Source organism: Panthera leo, chromosome D3, assembly GCF_018350215.1.
Source record: "Panthera leo isolate Ple1 chromosome D3, P.leo_Ple1_pat1.1, whole genome shotgun sequence".
Taxonomy (NCBI): domain Eukaryota; kingdom Metazoa; phylum Chordata; class Mammalia; order Carnivora; family Felidae; genus Panthera; species Panthera leo.
Genome location: NC_056690.1, coordinates 87,587,839 through 87,608,784, shown reverse-complemented (window position 1 = coordinate 87,608,784; position 20,946 = coordinate 87,587,839).

Here is a 20,946-nt window from a genome sequence, read left to right as displayed (position 1 = left end):
AAATTAATTTGCTGGGAGCTACAACCTGGCCCTATTTCAGAGAACATGAGAACTTGATTGAGTCAGCATCTGCACTTTTGCCCATCTCTTAAGGAGAGAGCCACATTAGCCAAGACTCTGAGATTGATGTCTAAATTGAAAATGCCTTTCAATCTGTTACAAAGATAAATAGACTTAACAAGAAACCAGTCATACTCTTTTTTCAGCACATTCTCTCCATTAAGTCTACCTATGTAGACAAATGATCAGAATTTTCTTCAGTGATTTTAAACACAGAATGGGGAGGCATTGGCAGGGGAGGGGTGGGCATACAATCCAAATATTTACAGGCATCAAGATAAAATATCCAAGTATATTTGACTCCAAGAAAGACAAATTTATCTCAGCAAGCAGACAGATTCAGTATCTCTAAATACTTCTTGCTGAATGCTGCCAAGCTTGCTCTATGAATTATATTTTTCCTATGAACTTTTTTTCAGAAAAAAATACCTACAGTTTGCCTTTTTTTTTCACTAGATAAGGTCGAGTTTTCAATTAAGTTTCAGCCAAATTCTCTGAGTTTACAATATATTATGTCCCTTTAAGCGGGTTTTGAAGGGTGTGTGTGTGTGTGTGTGTGTGTGTGTGTGATCTTATTTTTCTCTTGTAGGAATCAGGCATATTGGCTGTTTATATATTCCCAGGGCTGGTGGTGGAGCCTGCAGAAATGGGAAGGACGAATCTCATTTTCCTGATTTTGTCATTCTATGTGAATTTAAGAGACTAGGGAATGGTGTCCCAGGGAGGAGAGGGTATAGCCCCATAGCCGAGGCTTGGTGACTTCCATAGCTGGTCCTCAGTCCTCCATCAAAGGTGACCCTGCAACTGGAGACTGTCTCCTGCCATCGTTCCCTTACTGCACTCACACACAGCTCACTGCACTGAGCCTCCAGCCCTGTCTTTCCCCGCAGGGCCTGTGCAGTGTGCAGAGGCAGAGAGAAGGGCAGAGCATGCATCAGAGGCTCTCCACACCCTCCCCCAGTGGGCCCTGGGAGCTCCTGCCCCAGGAGAACAAAGAACGCTGCTAGTCAAGCACTCTGTGCATTCCTGTTCTGATGGGACAAAGTTCCATCCAGATCAGTGCAGAGGAGAGGAAACAAAAACACGAGTCAGACAAACTCTCTCCTACAACCATCTCTTCCCTGGGCCACTGAACCTTCTCTGTTCCAGCTGCCATCATTTCCTTCCCAAGCCAGCTCACTTCCACTCTGTCTCCCCAGGGCTCCCCCACATTTGCTGCCCCAGGTCCGTGCCCTCCCCCCTCTCCCACTGCTATGACTGAGAGGGAAGCAGCAGTGTGCCAGTGTGCGGACTGTCATCTCCTCAGGGAGAAGGGCCCCTTCTGTCCAGCCCTTGAACCCAACACCTTCTCCCCACGCCCACCATCCCGGGTCAGTCAGCTGTCACCTCTTATCTCTGGCACCAAAATTACTCCTTTGCCACTCCCCAAACCCAGTTCATTCTCCATACTTGAGCCAGAGCGATTTCTTGAAAAACAAAATAAAATGTGATCATATAGTCCTCGCATTTGAAAGAAAATGTAATCGATAACGTCTTTAACCTGCCTGCCTCTGCGGCCAAATATGTGCCCCATTTCTCCATCATGAATCGGGGAACTGATGTATGTTTCCTCTCCCTAGAACCATTGTTTCTTGAATTTTGCTTGATTTAAACCCCATCAGATCCACATTGATTCAGGACCCTCTTGTAGGCTTTCATAATCCTTCTAAAAACTTTTCAGTTTTAAATTTCACATGTCCTTGTGGGATTGTAACATATAATAGTCATCACCCCCATTCATTTTCACCCAATAAGCAGGGTATGTGTCTGTTTTCACTCATCATTTTATATTTTGTAGTTAGCATATTATCTGCACATAGTAAATATTCTGAACATATTTTTAAATGGCGAAATACTTGATAAAATTGGATAGTGTGTGTCCTCAAATTACTCTAAATGAGTCAGTGGTAGTGTTTCCTTTACATATATTCTGAAGTGTATGGTTTGGGGTACACATTTCATTAGGACAATATTTTAATTTGTCCTTTTACTACACAGTCTGTCATTTGCTATTTTAGACATAGCTTTAAAGGCATCCTTCATTCTTCACAGGAGAGTAAAATTACAATTTGCTTTCACATGGAAAATTGTATTACTTTCTATTTGTAGGAAACAGTTTTCCCTTATTGACATATAAATATTTCTTAACGATGATGAAATTTTGATACTATGAAAATTTTACTGTGAAAATATTGATCATTTCCATCAACCATGTGTTGAGCTAAGAGATCTGGCTGATATACTGTGACAATTTGTCAGCATTAGAGGCATAGAGAAAGATTATACTTTGGTCTATTGTAGCAGAAACAGAAGCCCATCTCAGAAGCTTAGGAAACTGCTCATATTAGAGATAAAAATGTCCACATACACCGCTCACAGCATTCCTATTAATATTGTGTCCCTCATGGTTTTTACTTAAATCCTTTCTACTCGTCTAACCCTATTGTGTCCCTCATGCTTTTTACTTAAATCCTTTCTACTCTTCTAACCCTGTGTCAGGCTGCATCTCCCCTGCGGGAACCTTTCTTGAGTGTCTCATCACCGTCCGTCTCTCCATGTGATGGGGCAGGGGATATTGTCAGGGCTAGTTACCTAATACTTAACAGATGCTTCATCATGTTTCTTTTACTTTTAGGACTGTGCCCTATCTCAGAAACTACATTATAAAACATTTCAGCTCAGCAACCACACTTACACGTTCCTGTGTTGAATACGTATAGTCCAATTGTGAACACAGTAGATCGCACAGCAGAAAGAAACAAGAATATGCTTTTTGCATCTGACCTACTTGGGCTTAAATTCCAACTCTGCCAACTTGGGTTGGAGAAGCTTGGAAAAGATTATTTAACCACCCTGACAAGTTCCCTCCTCTAAATGTATCACCACATATAAACATAATATAAGATATGTAAGCCACTGCCATATAGTTAATACTCAATAAATTGCATCCCCTTCCTTTGTGTAATTGGAAACATAACATAGAACACAAGTGAAAAGTTCTCCAAAGTAGATTTTGCCCAAAAAGCAAGACCATGACATTTTTAGGCCCCTGTGTGGTATGTTACATAGCAAAACTTTTCTCGCAGAAATCAATAGTTGTGAATAAGTTTTATTAGGTTATACTGTATGTTCTAGCAATAGAAAAAAAGTGTCATATGCAGAAAGGTCTTTAAAAAGCAGTATGCGGCAAAAGTGGATTTGTTTTCCCTTAAATGTATTTGAGCAATTACTTTTCTTTAGAGCATTTAATTGTCTGCAAAGAAAAGGAATAAGCCTTAGCCTTTTGGATTTTCAGTGTAACCTTTTCTGCTTGAAAATCTCTTGAAAGACACAGCCTCTTCTGCAGCAGGTGTGGTTTTAATGATGCTTTGATGCCATATGTCAAATCCTATCACTTGCTGTGAGGACTGACATTTCTCTTGAGAGCCCCTAGCAATGGCAATACAAGTTATTGGTGGGCATCTCGCACAGTACAAACAACTGCTAAAGCCAGCACATTTCTTTTTAGCATCCTCCAAGATTGCACAGAGCCTATACTGTTTCCACCATGCTGCCTGTGAGAAAGATGGTTTATATCCACAGAACATGAGTGGAGTCCTTGTTCTTGGCAATTAATGAACAACAACTGTTTCGAAACTTGCTCATTCACTTTGTGATCACTCCTTCTACGTATTTTTTTGTAAATTGCCATGTGTGGGAGTTCCAAAAAAATAAAACACATACAAATGTAAGCCAAATTTGAGACATTACGATTTCCTAATTGGATCTTGTTTTTGATCCCAGAATAGACATTTTCCAAATTTTTACTCATCAACTCTTTGGAAATCACAGGCAAGTAAAATTAGAATAGTTTAAAATTCTCTCTAGTCAAAGCTCCATCTTTAATGGGTGAGATGAGAAGGGCATATTTGAAAGAAATATTCTCTTTTCAGATCACTAAGACAACTCTGCAGCAGGGCACTGAAAGGCCATTTAAGAGTTCCTTTCCACTTTTTGTTGCCAGACTGGGTTGGAACCAGAAATGCAGGGAACTGGAATCCCCAAGTGCCAAGACAGGTACTTTACTCCCAAAGTCCCTCAGGAAATGTCATCAGAATAGTGACTTCTACATCATGACGTTTCTGTTTGCATACAGAGTAGGTGTTTCCTTGAAGGACTCACCCTACAGTCCGGAGTCCTCTTCTGCATTTCTAAAGTAGTCACTAAGGTTTCCAATCTCACTGGGTTTCCTACTTGTTAGATGACATGTTATTAAAGAAGGTTATAGAATTTGTGTATTCTTTGGGGAAATACCTAGTAGTGCAATTGCTGGATCACAGGGTAGTTCCATGTTTAACTTTTTGAGGAGCCTCCATCCTGTTCTCCAGAATGGATGCACCATTTTGCATTCCCACCAACAGTGCACGAGGCCTCCCCTTTCTCCACATCCTCACTGACGCTTGTTATTTCTTGTGTGGATTTCAGCCATTCTGACAAGTGTGATGTTATATCTCGTGGTGACTTAGATTTGCATGTCCCTGAAGAATACAAAAATACAAATTCAAAGGGATACATGCACCCCAATATTTATAGCAGCGTCATCTACAATAGTCAACTTATGAAGACAGTCCAAGTGTCCATCAACTGATGAATGGATAAGAAGACGTGGTATATACATATAAAATGGAATATTTCTCAGCCATAAAAAAGAATGAAACCTTGGAGCTAGAGATTATTATACTAAGGGAAATAAATCAGAGAAAGACAAATACCATATGATTTCACTCATGTGTGGAATTTAAGAAATAAAGGGGAAAAAAAAAGACAGACAAACCAAGTACCAAACTCTTAACTATAGAGAGCAAACTGATGGTACCAGAAGGGAAGTGGGGGTTGGGGGGAGGAATAGGTGAATAGGTAAGGGCTAACTGTCGTGTGGGAGTGTTGGGTCACTATATTGTCTACCTGAAACAAATATTAAACTGTATGATAACTGGTATTTAAATAAAAGCTTAAAAAAATAAAGGAGGTTATTAGAAAATCATTTATGAAGATTCGGTAAAATTTATTGAGTATCTCATGTGTAAGCATTTATAATGAGCAGTGTGTTATTATACAGCACACATTTTACTTTAAATTTTCCAACATTTCATTATAAAAACCACGAAACAGAAAACTGGCAAGAAATATAGAGTGAATATGGATACGAACACTAGCTAACTTCTACAGTGATCACTTCATCTCGTTAATTGCATTTGTATCTGTCCAATCCTATACCCATACACCAATGCTTCTAATTTTTAAGATATTCACACTATACCCTGGTATACTTTATCATGCCTGTTACAAACTAGAGTTCAGTATTTGCTTCTGCTCAGTTAACACGTATGCAATCGGCATTCCTTGGGAAAGCTGGAATTTTAGTATGCTTAATATTGTTACGTTTAATCTATTAACATTGGCTCAAAGATCCTACGGAGGATAACAGCAAAGCAAATGCAACAATATTGTCACTTTCAAACACTACCACTGCTTGTTGAAAATACTTCCTCTCAGGTGGGTAAGGAGAAGATTTTACTGGGAAAACAAACGGAGAAGTTGTTCTCCGGGGTTGACTTCACAGCAGTGGAGGTGGTGAATCATTTCCAGGCACCTTTGGAAATGTGCTAAGATTAAATTACATATGATGCTATCTGGCAAATATTAATCTCAGCATATTTTTCTGTCCCTCAGCCTCATGGGTTCTGAGAAAAGAAAGATTCTGGGTCACTGTGTCAACGTCTCTGGCATAGAGATCATCTGACATGATCGGTAAGGGAAAAAATAGGAACATTCATGAATATTTGGGAAAATTAAAAAATGACAGACAAATAGTGTTTCATTCTCTCCTAATCTTTAATTTCGTCCGTGGGGCAAAAATAGGCCAAAATCTTGGAAAATTTTTCTGCCAGAAACTTTTTTTAAAAATGAAGCTATGTGCCTATGTATCCTTCACTGCTTATCCCCTCCTCAGATGCTCCTTGCTCAACTAATAGAAGCCAAATTTAAATTAAGGAAACCCTCATTCCTTAAATAAAAAGCTCTCTGTCTGTCTGTGCCTCCCCCCCAACTCTCTCTCTCTCTCCTTCTCTCCCTCTCTCTCTCAACATTTCTTAAATATCTGGAGGAAAATGAAAACAGTTTACAGTCAAACTATTTCATTCATTTGTTTATGTCAGAAAAACAATTCTTAGACTAGTTCCGTAGGTATTCCTATGACTATTTGTTAATAGACACTTTCTTTTCTTTTCTTCATGTCCTAATTGTGACCCATGTAAATCCATTGCCAAGATCCCCTCATAAAACATTTTCATTGGATTTTGTGTTTTGTTTGGGTTATTGTTTGTACCAGTAAACTAGTCAAGCTTTCAAAAATCGCCCTGCAGGAAAAAGGAGCAGAGAACAAGGCTGGTGTTTCTGGCAGGGTACAGAGCAAGTAGCGGGAGGGATGCCTGAGGCAGAACCCAGAGGAGAGCAGACAGTAACGACGGTCACCCTGGTCAACCCTTTTGAATGGGTGAGCCTATCAATAATTCAGGATTACCTTCTCTAGGAGCAGTATCTTTTAAAAAATGCGTTCTCTTCTTTGAAAAATGTTTCTGTATTCCTCTGAAAGGGAGGTACACCCATGCCAACTATATAGTGAAAAGCAAACGAGGCCAGTGAAATGACGGATTAAAGAGAATTTGCTTTTCATGAAGTAGAAGGAAAGAAAGAAACATTGAAGAAGCTTCACCTTGCCATTTAAATTAAACCACAGATAAAACAAAAAAACACACCTCTGTGGAGACTGTGAAATGCAGACTTTTAAATATGAAAAGCCAGCATAATTTTTACTTATCTTTCATACATGCTTTAGGCCATAAATTGATATGGCTTTATCTATGATTTTAAAAATTTATGATTCAATTTTGAAGAAATTGAATAGTTAGTATCTATACAATGATACTTACTCATCACCAGTCTAAGAGATTTTTATTTTTTGATACCAAGTCTGGAGTAAAAATTATCTCCCTTAATTCCATAATTTTGGATGACTTTGAAAAACTGGCATTTATCCCTCTGCAAAGTCTTATAAAAGTATATCTAAGTGATTCTCAAAATTGTCTAAAGTCATAAAATGTACACCATAGAGAATATGATGAGTCTAGATAACATAGTGGCATATAAGGAAAGGATGTGTCCACGACTAGAAAAGAATGAAATAACAGCGTAGGTACAGGCATGCCAAACCGAACTGAACCTTAATTGCAGTGTTCAGGGGCGGGGGGTTGTCAGGTCAAATCTTCACCCAACCCCCCTCAAGCCCAAAGCGTGGGAGTCTTCTCTGCACCCTCATACTCACTGTGCCAAAGACACCAAGTTACTTGCAACGTCTCAGTTTGCCATGTGCTTACTTCCTTCAGTGCCTTTGTCCAGAGCCTTTGAGAATGCAAGGAAAGCATGCGACACAGAGCTTTGAGCCACAACATGAAGAGGAAGTAGAATTCTTGACAGTATTCCCACAAGGACTGTCGGGAGAAATGTATTATTATTTCTCCCCCTTCTTCTCCTTCTCCTTCTTCTTCTCCTTCTCCTTCTTATTAACTTAAATCTTAACTTTAAACTGAATTGTTCTGATACAAATTTCATCCTAGTGAGAAAGGCATGTACCATCGAGAAAGAGAAAGTGGGAATCATAGAATTTAGAAACTGACAGCACACGTCCGACAGAAACAGGATTACACATCCTATAGAAATAGGTTACCAGTTAATGTCATCAGGAAACAAAAAACTGACACAAATGAAGCTGTGACAGACACTTCAGTTCTTTATCGAGAAAAATGCTTCTGACCCTTCCTCCTTCACTTCAAATACGTACTTGCATTCACAGCCAGTTAGCTTTGAATTGGATTAAAAATAACCCATCCACCAATGCCCTAGTATTTCACTTTTGCCCCATGGGTCTTCCAGTCCACGTGGCTGATGTCTTTTTTCTCCCAAAAGATAAGTTTCAGCCCAGTGATGAGAAAGAGTCCCATGCTTCCATTCAGGAGGGAGAGAGGGGCGATGGGCAGGCTGAGCTTAACATTCATTCTGTTAACTCCAAGTGGGCTTGCCTACCTGGTTAAGACCTTCCTCACCTTTAAGACCACTGCTAATGACCTTTAGCAACCTATCTTTGTCTAACTGTATCACTTTAAAATCTATACTACTCACTACAATGGAATAAGTCATCCCGAATCAAAATATCACACTCCTGTTTCTAAAGACTTCAGTGAACCCGTATGCTACAGGGCACATTCACAGGTCATTAAATAGGAAAAAAATAATCCTACCGTGGGTTACCCATCCCGTGGTCCTCTTACAGGTTAAAGTTTTAACTTTAATTTTAATTTACTTGATTATTAACGAAGCTGAGCACTTTGCCATTTGGACATTCCCTTTTAAAAGTACTTCTTCAGGGCACCTGAGTGGCTCAGTTAAGTGAACATGGGACACTTGATTTTTGCTCAGGTCATGATCTCACAGTTAGTTGGATCGAGCTCTGCATCTGGCTCTGTGCTGACAGGGCAGAGCCTGCTTGGGATTCTCTCTCTCCCTCTCTGTCTGCCCCTCCCCTGCTTGTGCTCTATCTCTCAAAACAAATAAACATGAAAAAACTTTAATTAAAGTAAATAAAAGTACTCCAAGTTTTGTGTACATTTATTTACTTAGCAGTATTTTTGAACTGGTTTTTAGGAAACATTTATGTGTTCTGTGCAACGACATTAGTTGCATACGTGTGTGCACATATCTTCTTACAATTAATGTTTTGCTTTATCATTCTCTGAATAGAACTTTTTAATGTTAATAGACTCCAAATTCTCAATCATTTTCTTTATATTCGAAGTTACAATTTTAAAAATCTTACCCCAAAGGACAAGAAGTTATTTTTCTGTATTAGTTTTTAGAGGTCTTTTATACTTTCAATGTGCAGTCAACTTGGAATTAACGTTACGTATGGTACGAGGACCGCATCAATGGTTACGTTTTTCCAACTAATCAGTACTAATTACCAAAAACTGTATTTTATAGGTGTGTTAAGGTTAAGGTTAACCTTAAGGTTAAGGTTAAATTCCTATGTACATGTGTCTCCTTCTTGAGCCTCTACTCTTCCTCATTATTTTTGTTCCTTACCACACTCTTAATTGTTGCTGATTCACGTAACTTCTGATACCTAGAAGACATGTCTTTACTTTTCTTTAACTGTCTTTTTAATGTTTGTTCTTTTCATTGCCATGGAAATGTTGCATTCTGCTTAGGGGAAAATAGCCATCTGGAATTTATATTTGTCATTTGGTATGACACTAAATTTCTAGGGTACATTTTCACGAGAATTAACTGTTAAAATAAAACATGGAGTTTTCCAATCCATCAGCATAACAGATCCATCCACTTATTTTTTTCTCCCTACATAACTGAGTAGCTTCTGAGCAAAAATTTTGTACAAGATTTGTGTGTTTATTACTAGGAATTCGACTTCTATGGTGTTCTAAATGGTAAAATTATATTTTCTCATTAGTTAATTCCAGTATAAAAATGTAATTGATTTCTGTACGCTGATTTTGTATCTGAAAACTTTACTCAGCTCACTTATTAACTAATAATTTGTATAATATTTAAAATTTTCTGTATAATCAAATGTCTCAAATGAATAACATTTTTTGCCTGTTTTTGTCCATTTTATATTCTTTCATTTGACTTAGCACATTCTCTAGAAATTCCAGTAAACTTACATACAATAGTAAGACCAAGCATCTCCATCAAAAGTTCAACATTTACTGTGTAATTTCCTGTAGAACTTGTCCATAATTTTTTTTTCGTATTAATGATATTCCTTTTTCCTTTGCTAGAATTTTCATATCATAATTTTCCTGCAACTATCAGGATCATTGTGTGATTTTTTTTTTTTCTGGTAGAGAATTACATTGATTTTAAACCTATTTTCTGAACATTTTAAACACATATAAAAGCAAAAATAATGGTTCACAGTATTGCTGTATAATCATCACCCGATTCAACAACTACCAACGCATAGCCAATATTATTTTATCTACCCTTCCTCACTTTCCAATGACTATCTTGCAGAAATCCCCAGTTCCATTTTTACACCTACAAAAATTAAAAATAGTGAGCTAATATCATAAAAAACTCTTCAGTTCCCTTGTTTCCCAGTATATTTCCTTCAATAAATAAATATCTATTTATTACTAGTCGATTTGAATTTTAATCCAAACACATTCACACTGTGTTTGGTTCATCTGCTTCTAAGTCCCTTTGTCTATACCCACACCCCACTCTTCTTTCTTTTTTTAATTTGGTTTATAAAGAAAATAGATCAACTTGCCACATTTTAGATCTTGCTGATTGTTTCTCGTGTTACTTAACACATGTTTTCTGGCCCATACATTTATTTTAAAGTGCTGTTTAGATCTAGAGGCTTGATCAGATTCAGTTTCTTATTTTGGAAAGAATAATTAATGGCTGCTATTATATAGTTCCTGGTATAACATATTGCAAACATAGAATGTTTGGTTGTCACTATTTTTTTTTATGATAATCAGTGTGCTCAGGCATTTTGAGACTAACACGTACATTATAAAACTCACTATTTTTCTTTCATTACATACTTATTTCAATAGTTGTGATCATTGCATTGTGATGTTATTTAGCTGTTCATTATAAAATAGTGGTGTTAGAATTCTAGCAGTCTTTATCGACTGTTTGGTAGATCTGGGGTGCAGTTCATGCGAAAAATACAAAATATTGTTATTTTGTGATTTTCAGATAATGACTAGCATTCATAGATTCCTCTAAATTTGTATTAGTGTAGAACTATGGCCTCATGCATTATATCCTGTTGGGTGGGTTTACACAAATTGTAGATGTTTCTCTTTTTCATGCTTAAACTACTCCAATTTTATTCAGTTATACATCATGTTATACATATGCTGTTATCGCCTTTGTTCTTTTTTTTCCAGTCTCATATTTTTGTTAATTTTTTATTTAAAATTGAATTTTAGTAGTTTTACCTAATAACCAGCCCATAACAGCCATGAAACCCAGAATCACCAACTAGTCCTCACAACCAAAGCGCAAATTGAAATACTTTTTAGTGTTATTGTCTATTTCATTAACTTGTTACCTTTACTATTCCCTGTCTTCTATTTTGTTTGAGTGTAATTAGGTTCTTTCTCTATTTTCCCAAGATGGAATCTAAGATAATTAATCTTCAGCCTTTCCTCTTTTATGATATTGAAGCTCTATATTTTCCTCTAGGAACTGCCTTAAAATCATCCCACAGGGGCACCTCAGTGATGCGGTAGGTTAAGCGTCCGACTCTTCATCTCAGCTCAGGTCATGATCTCAGGATTTGTGAGGTCAAGCTTCATACCAGGCTCTGCGCTAATGATGCAGACAGAGTCTGCTTGGGATTCTGTCTCCCCTTCTCTCTGCCCCTCCCCTACTTGTGCACACATGCACACGCTCTCTAATTAATTAATTAAACATAAAACAAATTTAAAAATTCAAAATAATAAATAAGATCATCCCACAAAAATATATTTTATTATTTTAAATTAACAAACATTGAAATTACCATTACATTTTCTTCGTTGGAAAATACATTACTTAGAAGTATGTTTCTTAATTATTAAACATATAAGATTGTCTCATTTTCTATTATTGATTTTCAATTTATTTCTACTATGGCCAGAGTATGTTTTCTGTATAATGCAGTCGTTTCAAATCTGTTGAAACTTGTTTCATGAGACTAGCATATTATTAGGTTTCTTATGTAATCCTTAGGTTCTTGAAAATAATATGTATTTTGGGGCTATCGTTTGTGGTGTTTTATGTCAAATCTATCAAAAATGGCATGTGGGTTGTTCCATGGCTCTGTAATTCTTTTTCACGTTCAGTCAGCTTTTGAAGGAAGTATGGTTATATTTATTTATAAATTTTAGATTTGACTATTTTCTTTTTATTTTTTTATCATATGAAATGGAGATGTTATTAATTGCATACAGACATGTAATGCTACAGGTTGCTTATGAATTAAAACTTTTTTCATAATGACCTATCTCTCTTATCTTAATAATCGTATGTGTCATTAAACGCTAAGTGGCATTAACACAATGAAAGCAGGTGTATTTTGGTTGTTATACGCATGCTACATTTTCCAGCAATTGACTCACTGCCCCAAAATTTATATTTTACGTGTCTCTTGTAAGCAGCATTTGGTTCTCTTCTGTACTCAAGTCTGATCATTTGAGACTTGATTTAGAGAGTTATTCCAATTATAGGTAATGTAATTACTCATAGATTTTTAAAAATTTCTATTACTTTTTATTTTATGATTCCAGGTGTGTTTTGCTTTTTAAATATCTTCTCTCGCGCCTTCCTTTCTGACCTGATTGTCTATTTTTTTGTTGTTCTATTTCCCTGTCATACGTATACACTTACAGTTATTTAAATGGTTATCCAGATTTTAGAACACACTTGATTAGTAGTCAAAGTCTAAAATAAAGCTTTACTCTTACTGATACCTGTGCAGTAAAAAGACTTTAGAACTCTTTAAATGCATTTGTCTTTATATGAACATATACACAATCATCACTATTCATTCATATATATACGTATTTAAAGCCTAACAAATGATATAATTTTTCTAATTCCTTAAAGAGGGCCTCTAGAATTTTCTTTAGTATGAGAATTCTATGATATGGATGAATTATATATCAATTATAATATATATCAATATATGTTGATTATATATAATATATATCAATTATATATAATATATCAATTATATATTATATTGATATAATATATATCAATTATATATATACATATATATGATTATATATGTATATATGGATATATATATATATATATATATATATATATGTATATGGCAAGCATTTCTAGTCCTCAGTAAGAGGTTTGCTCCAGGTAACTTTATATAGTATTAACAGGAATAAAGTTTCAATATGTCCTATTAATATGAATTTCTACATAAATGAATGAAATCACAAAATTCTCAAACTATCCTCAAATTCCGTCAGTATTATTAAAATCAGTATTGTTTATTTTCCTAAGGGATTTCTTTGTAACCTCAAAATAACCTACAAGACAGTAAGTCTTTCTTCTTTTTAATTTTTAGTTTTTATTTTTTTGATGTTTATGAGAGAGAGAGAGAGAGAGAGAGCAAGCATGAGTGTGGGAGGGGCAGAGAGAGAGGGAGACACAGAATCCAAGGCGGGTTCCAGGAGGTTCCAGGCTGGACCTGCCTCTGAGGAACCCATCTCAAAAATACATTTAATACGCAAAACCTACTGAACATCACAATTTGGCCTATACCTTAAATGTGCTCAGAACACTTACATTAGCCTGCAGGTGGGCAGAATCATTTAACACAGTCTATTTGACAGTAAAGTGTGAATATCTCATGTAATATACTGAACAGTGCACTGAAAGTAAAAACAAAACAAAACAAAACAAAAAACAAAAAAACCCCAGAGGGTTGTGTGGGTGCAGATGGCTGTCAGTGTATTGGTTGTTGACCCTTGTGATTGCTGGCTGACTAGGGGCTGGGGCCTGCAGCCCAGCATCACAAGAGAGGATCAGACCGCATAAATGGCTCGGCCAGGAAAAGATCCGGACTCAAAATTCCAAGTACGCTTTCACCTGAACGCCTATCGCTTTCATACCATTGTAGAGTCAAACACTCATAAGCCAAACCATCGTAAGTCAGGACCATCTATATTTTAGTTTCTGGCTAAATGCTCTCTGAGAAGCCTGAAAAACGACACACTTCTTCCACTGTTATGGTTTTTTTTTTCCCCCTTTAGGAAAACATTGATTTTTCTCAGTAGTGTCCCTAATAGAAACATGTTCTGTTTTTGTTTATTTCCTTGTTGATACACGGTGCTGGTGTCATCGTTCATTCCAGTGTGGCTCTGGGAGCGGCCAGCAGCTGCCACTGCAAAGAGCAGCAAGGCCGAGAAGAGTGTAAAAGCTGTTGCCTCAAAATGAATTAAAAGTAGGCATTAAAAGTGCTGGAGGCTGACAGATGGCATCTACGCTTACGGTGAGCACAGCACAACGGAAAGAGGTGATCCCCGTTGCACACCTGAGACTAATGTAACACGGTGTGTCAACAATTCTTAAATTAAAAAAATTAAAAGCAACAAAAATAACCCCCAGATAATCAAATAAAAAGGCCAAATAAACAAAAAGTAGGTATTAAAGACAAGATGACAATTTTCCATCACAGGAAAATCCCAACTTTGTATTCAAATTAGCTAAAATATATTTTGCATATAGCAGTAAAGAAATATCCTGTGAGTAAATAAAATCTGTTAAATGTTTAGAAGCATGCATACAATTCTGACACATCACCTTGTGGTAAGAATTGTCGCACGAAAGGAAAGCTTGCACTGGAGGCTGTGTGCACACCCTATGTGTGTAAATGTGTGTGTACATTTTCCACTGAAAATGATTTCTTGGGAAATCACTTTTAGGTTATTAAGGAAAAATCAACATTCTAAACTTCAGTCACTATTTCATATAAATTAGCTTCATCCCCACTGTTTGAAACATATTTCCCAATAATCCCTTTTTTTAATTTTTGTTATATATCAGTGTCTGATAAGCTTCTGAACTTGCAAGAGATGTAGCTATTTTTTTTCCCCTCAAAATCAATTCAGTTCAATTCCACTCGATATTTACTGAGTGCCTGCATTAAAGCCTAAGTCAGCTGGTGTCATTCCTCTGTTCAAAACTCATCGATATTTCTCATTTCACTCAGGGCAGAAAACAAAACCACGGTAAGAGCCTGGGAGACTGGCACCCCACACTGCCTTCTCTCTCTCTCTCCGCCTGGCCCCTCTCTAACCATATCCCAGGGGCCTTGGAATCCTTGCTGTCATGCCAACATACAGCCCCCCACACAAAGTCTGTGCTTTTGGGTTCCTATTATCCATCCTCAATATTTGCATGACTAACATTCTTCCTTCTCTCAAGTAATTTCCAAATATTACCTTCTCTGTAAGGCCTGCCCTGAGCAGGGTTTTTAAAGGTGTAACGAAAAGACCCTCTCCTAGGCACTGGCGACATATGCATGAATGAAACAGATTTTGACACCTGCTTTCTTGGAAGTCAGAAGGGGGGGGGTGGTGATCTGCTAGACAACAAACAATAAACACTGTAAATACATACATTGTAGGGAATTTTAGTAGGGGAACACACGGTGGAGAGGAGACACAGTGAGACTGGTGAAGAAGGATGTAGGGCCCCAGTGAAATGGGTGAAGGATGTAGATCCCAGAAGCAGGGGTGAGGGGAAGACACAGGTTACCATTTCAAATAATCAATATAATATATTCAATGAGATAACCAACACTTTCTTTCATATATATATGTATATTCTTTCATATATATGTATATATATACATACACACACACACACACACACACATATATATATAATATCATTTGAAAATTTGGCATTATGGTTTTATTTTTCATAGTTATATTTTAAATGCATAAGATTGGCGATTCTATTTAGTGAAAACATGTGTCACAATTAAATCACAATTCTGGCAACATTGTTGAATTAGGATTCACTTTACCATGTTTGTTCCTTCTCTATTAAATTCTCTTATTTTACCCATATTTTATCATTTATTTCTTTGGGGAATTAAATTTATTTATTTATTTATTTATTTATTTATTTATTTATTTATTTATTTATTGGTTTCTTTACTTGGCTGGAGATTATTATTATTTATTTTTACTCTATTGAATTAAATTTTGTAGGGAAATATGACCTTGCCTAAGGAATCAGCATAATGGGAGAAGAAGATGAAGAGGCTATGCTAATTAGGTACCAAGACATGCACAAGGAATGTTCCAGCTCATTCTTTCAGAAGCCAGAGAACCAAATCCCACACCCTTTCCTCTCCACCCAGGTGGTGCCACTCCTGTCTGGTGTGCGGGGCTGAATGCTCAAATAAACGTTGCAGTATTTGGGTACATTAAATGTAGTTTAAGATAAATACTATTCTGGATCTATTATGAATTGTTCTTATTTCGATATCTTATGAGGTTTTGGCTGGAATGATCTCCCTCTTCTACAGTGCCACTTTATTTTTCCCTGTTTTGAGTAGAACACTATTTATAAACCCCACTCTGCCCCAAATCTGCCTGGTGAATTAAAAAACAAACAACAACAACAACAAACAACAGTATTTGTGGCAATGTCAAAAATGAAAAACACTATTATAATATAAAATCAAGATGATGAGGGGCGCCTGGGTGGCGCAGTCGGTTAAGCGTCCGACTTCAGCCAGATCACGATCTCGCGGTCCGTGAGTTCGAGCCCCGCGTCAGGCTCTGGGCTGATGGCTCGGAGCCTGGAGCCTGTTTCCGATTCTGTGTCTCCCTCTCTCTCTGCCCCTCCCCCGTTCATGCTCTGTCTCTCTCTCTGTCCCAAAAATAAATAAAAAAAAAAAAAATTAAAAAAAAAAAAAAAAAAAAAAAAAGATGATGACTACCAAAATACTTACGGAATCATAGTTACGATCGAACTTTTAAGAGTTAAATTGAGAATGATCACAAAAATAGAAGGCAAGATAAACTCACCATTGTTATTTTTAGACCCCTTACATTTAGACCATAGAGAAACAACAGAGAATATCTGGAATATCTGGAATGTATGTATCATAATTCACTTAAAATAGTATTATTATATCTGTAGATACTAAAAAGTATATGAATCAAATTATTTTGGTACTAAAGTTTAAGAAAAATCATTATTAAATCTGTAAGGTGTTATTAATGTTAGCATTATTTTTCAAATTGATAGAAAAAATAAAATTAAAAGTCAAATAAATTTTCCCTTTATGCATTTGCTCATCATTTGATGGTATTTTTAGTAATTGTTACTTTAGTTATAGGTTAATAATCGTTGATTATCAACTGCAAACACTTACCAATGAACTAATGCATTTCAGGCCATATAAAATATTTTTAAAATGTAGACTGCTTTATTTAGCTTTCAAAATAATTGAGTTAGATCATTTAATTATTGGTCCAATTTTTTATTTATAGTAACTAAGGCAAGATGTTCATTTTGAGTGACTAAAATTTAACATAGTGTGAATTCAGAGGCCAGAGACATACTTAATATATTTTTCTTCTTTCCATTGATTTTAATTCTATTGCTATTAGATGACTGATTTTTTTCTTTTTAAAAAACTTGAGGTATTAGAGATTAGAAACCATGTCTTTGACTTTCATATCACTTATATAGATTTTTCAACTTGTTTTTGTCTGTCAATTTTGTATAAAATGTTTGACTTTAAAAAAAAAAGATGTCAATGTCTTCTCTGCTTTTTCTGATCGTTATTTCCTATGAAAACAATGCCTGGAGCTCCTGAAATTCTGAGAAGTACATGACTTGGCTTCTCCCCTTGTGATAGAAGGGGTGACGTTCATAAAGCCTTTTATCTGAGCATTAGGGGTGTTGTAAGAATTCAGTGACCAAACGTGTGCATGAGGCCCTTTTAACAGTGCCTGGACATAGTCATTGCTTCATAAATGCCAAATATGCCTGTGGGGCACTCACTGCATGAAGCCACAGGACCCATCTAAGGATGGGCAGCCTCATTCGCTCCAGGAAAAACAGGGCCTGGACTTTTGATTTCTGTAACAGTGTGTTCTTTGATATCTTACTGATCATACAAACCATCTGTGCTTGTTGAAAAAAGTAAATTTTCTGAAAGTTATTAAAGAAAATGACAAATCGCTTGAAATTTATCTATACTGAATCAGTGGCCTTCTTTTCACATGGACTGTCTATGCACAAAAGTAAGGGCATGCTTAGACAGACAGGTACATAGGAGATGATGATGATGATAGATAGATAGATAGATAGATAGATAGATAGATAGATAGATAGATAGATAAAAAATGTAATTTCCAAATTTGTTTTACCAGGTTATGATTTTTCCAGCAGAGACCTTTAGTGCAGCTGAAAAGTCAGTTACAGGGCTTAAACTTTTAGTCTGACTGGTTCTCAGTCCCCTGCACCCCCCACCCCCACACACACAACTAGGGGTCACTTGGGGCCTCTTTCAAGATCTCGCAGCTGGCATTTGACTCACCATGTGCCCCACGCACTCACCTGAGTCCTCAAGTTCCCTCTGGGCTGAATGGGCCAAGATCTCAGTTCCAGAGACAGAGTCTAACACCGGCACTGGCATCATAGTGGGCAATGCCCGTGTAACCCCCTAACACAGCGGCACCCACCGTGGGTCAGTGCTCCCTGGAGTTACCCCGCATGAGGTGCTTAACTGAAACTGCCTGTCAGATCCTGAGAAGGCCAAAAGAGGAAGGGAAAGCAAGTGAGTGGCTGTCGAAGGTCGTCCAGACAGGACGGGCACCGCTATATTTGGAGGCTCTCATGGGAGCCAGAGAATACTTGTCCCTATTAAATTCCAGTCTCCAAAGAAAAGGTCTGAGTTACTAAACTACGCTGATTGCCCACCAGACACAAGCATTAATATGAAGTCAATATGGACTGAGCCAGGCACCATGCTGAAGTTAAACTATCTTACTTTGAAAACTATGAAAGCAGGCTGTCCTCTTGTTTTTGGGAAAATGAGGAAATGGAGGCAGCGGGATAACTCCAAGTGAGGTAAAGAGCTTAGCCTGGCAACAGTTTACACAATTATGTTTCACCATAGGAATGCTTTAAGCAGGGAGAGGCACATTCCCATTAAATATTCATGAATAAGGTTGATAGTCGACATATTAAATACACAAGTTACATCACTGAAAGGTCAAATTATTTTCATACAATTGTTAACAAAAGATGAGAGAATCTTCATTGCTTTGGAGAGAAATTTGATGTGACAAACGACAGCAATTTACTGTTGCACCATTAAAAAAAAGTGAGTGTTGGGGCACCTGGGTGGCTCAGTTGGTTAAGTGTCCGACTTCAGCTCAGGTCATGATCTCAGGGTTCATGGGTTCAAGCCCTGCATCAGGCTCTGTGCTGACAGCTCAGAGCCTGGGGCCTGCTTTGGATTCTGTGTCTCCCTTTCTGCCCCTCCCCTGCTTGCACTCATTCTCTCTCTCTCTCTCTCTCTCAAAAATAAATAAATATTAAAAAAATAAATAAAATAAATAAAAGGTAAAAAATTAAAAAAGTGAATGTAGTTTCATATGCCAAATTGTAGCCTAATACAGAGAAGTATTTAATTAAGGATATTTACCTCAAATAAATATTCAAACAATATATTTTTTAAAAATGTACAAATAATTTAGAGATTATTAGAATTATTGGATGAATAATTTGCACAAACATATCACTTGATAAGTAGTTTTGTCATATAGTTATTTAACAAAAATGCATATATTTAATTTTGATATATTTACATAAATTTACATCCCTTTCCTTGTTTTATAGTTTGAATGTTATCAGTAGATGTATCATCATTTATTCAGCTATTCCCCCATGATGGATATTAATTTGATTCTATTTGCTACTATAAATAATGTTTTGATACACAGATCTTTAAGTACATGGGCCAATATTTATATAGGATAGATTCCCAGGAGTGGAATTGTTGGGTTGAATTAAATACACTTTTGGTTGTAAAGTGTATCATTGAAGAGCTATTTACAAAGCATAACAATTTACATTTCCAAGATAATGTATCAGAGCGCCATCATGCTGACATCCCCCTTGGCAATATATTCCTTTTTTAATTATTCCCAGAGAAGAAGAAAATGGTATCTCATTATTATTTTAATTTATATTTTCTTGACTTCTTGGGAATTTGAATATTATTCAAGTATTTATTTAAAGATACAACTCTCAGGATTCAGCCTTCCTGCATTTCTGTAACGCTCCATCAGATTTCCTATCTCTTTTCCTTAGAAAGGAACTACATACAGAATCCTCTGCCAGTTCTCCACCACACCTGTCTAAGCGAAAGGTTTCTAATCACTTCTGCAGCCATCAATCCCAGAGTCTGTCTATTTATTTAGCTTGACCTTCCACGAAAAAATCAAGGAAGAATATCCTGAGACTTCTGGGAATCTCTCTTTCCTCTCCTTCCTTTCCTTCCTTCTTTCCTTTCTCCTTTCCTTCTCTCCTCCCTTCCTTCCTTCTCTTTTTGTCTGGTTATATTTTCTTCAGCCTCTCAAGGCTATAAGTGTTAATGAGTTTTTGAGACAGGATAGCCCACGTTCCAAATACAAAAATCTCTCTTTATTTATTCTAATTTTTTTAATGTTTATTTTTGAGAAAGAGAGAGAGACATAGTACAAGTAGGGGAGGGGCAGAGAGAGAGGGAGACACAGAATCCGAAGCAGGCTCCAGGCTCTGAGCTGTCAGCACAGAGCCCAACATGGAGCTCAAACCCACAAACCATGAGATGATGACCTGAGCCGAAGTGGGACGCTTAACCGACTGAGCTACCCAGGCGCCCCTCTCTTTATTTATTCCAGTTCCTGTAATTTAAAGAATAAGCCTCTTTCTTACATGTGAAAGTTCCCACCACTGTGTGTAGAGTGAGGTAAGAGGTCTTCAGAGGAATCAAATGATCAGCATGTCAAGCAAAATGAGAACCAAAATCTGTCCAATTGATGACAGACCCATGAAAAATCCCCATGTAACTTTAACAACGATAGAATAACACAGACTTGGGACAAGCAAACGCTGCCAGCGGTAGAAACAGGTAATTTTAGACAGTTTTCAGGAAGTTTATATCTGAAACTGTGGATGAGGAATAAG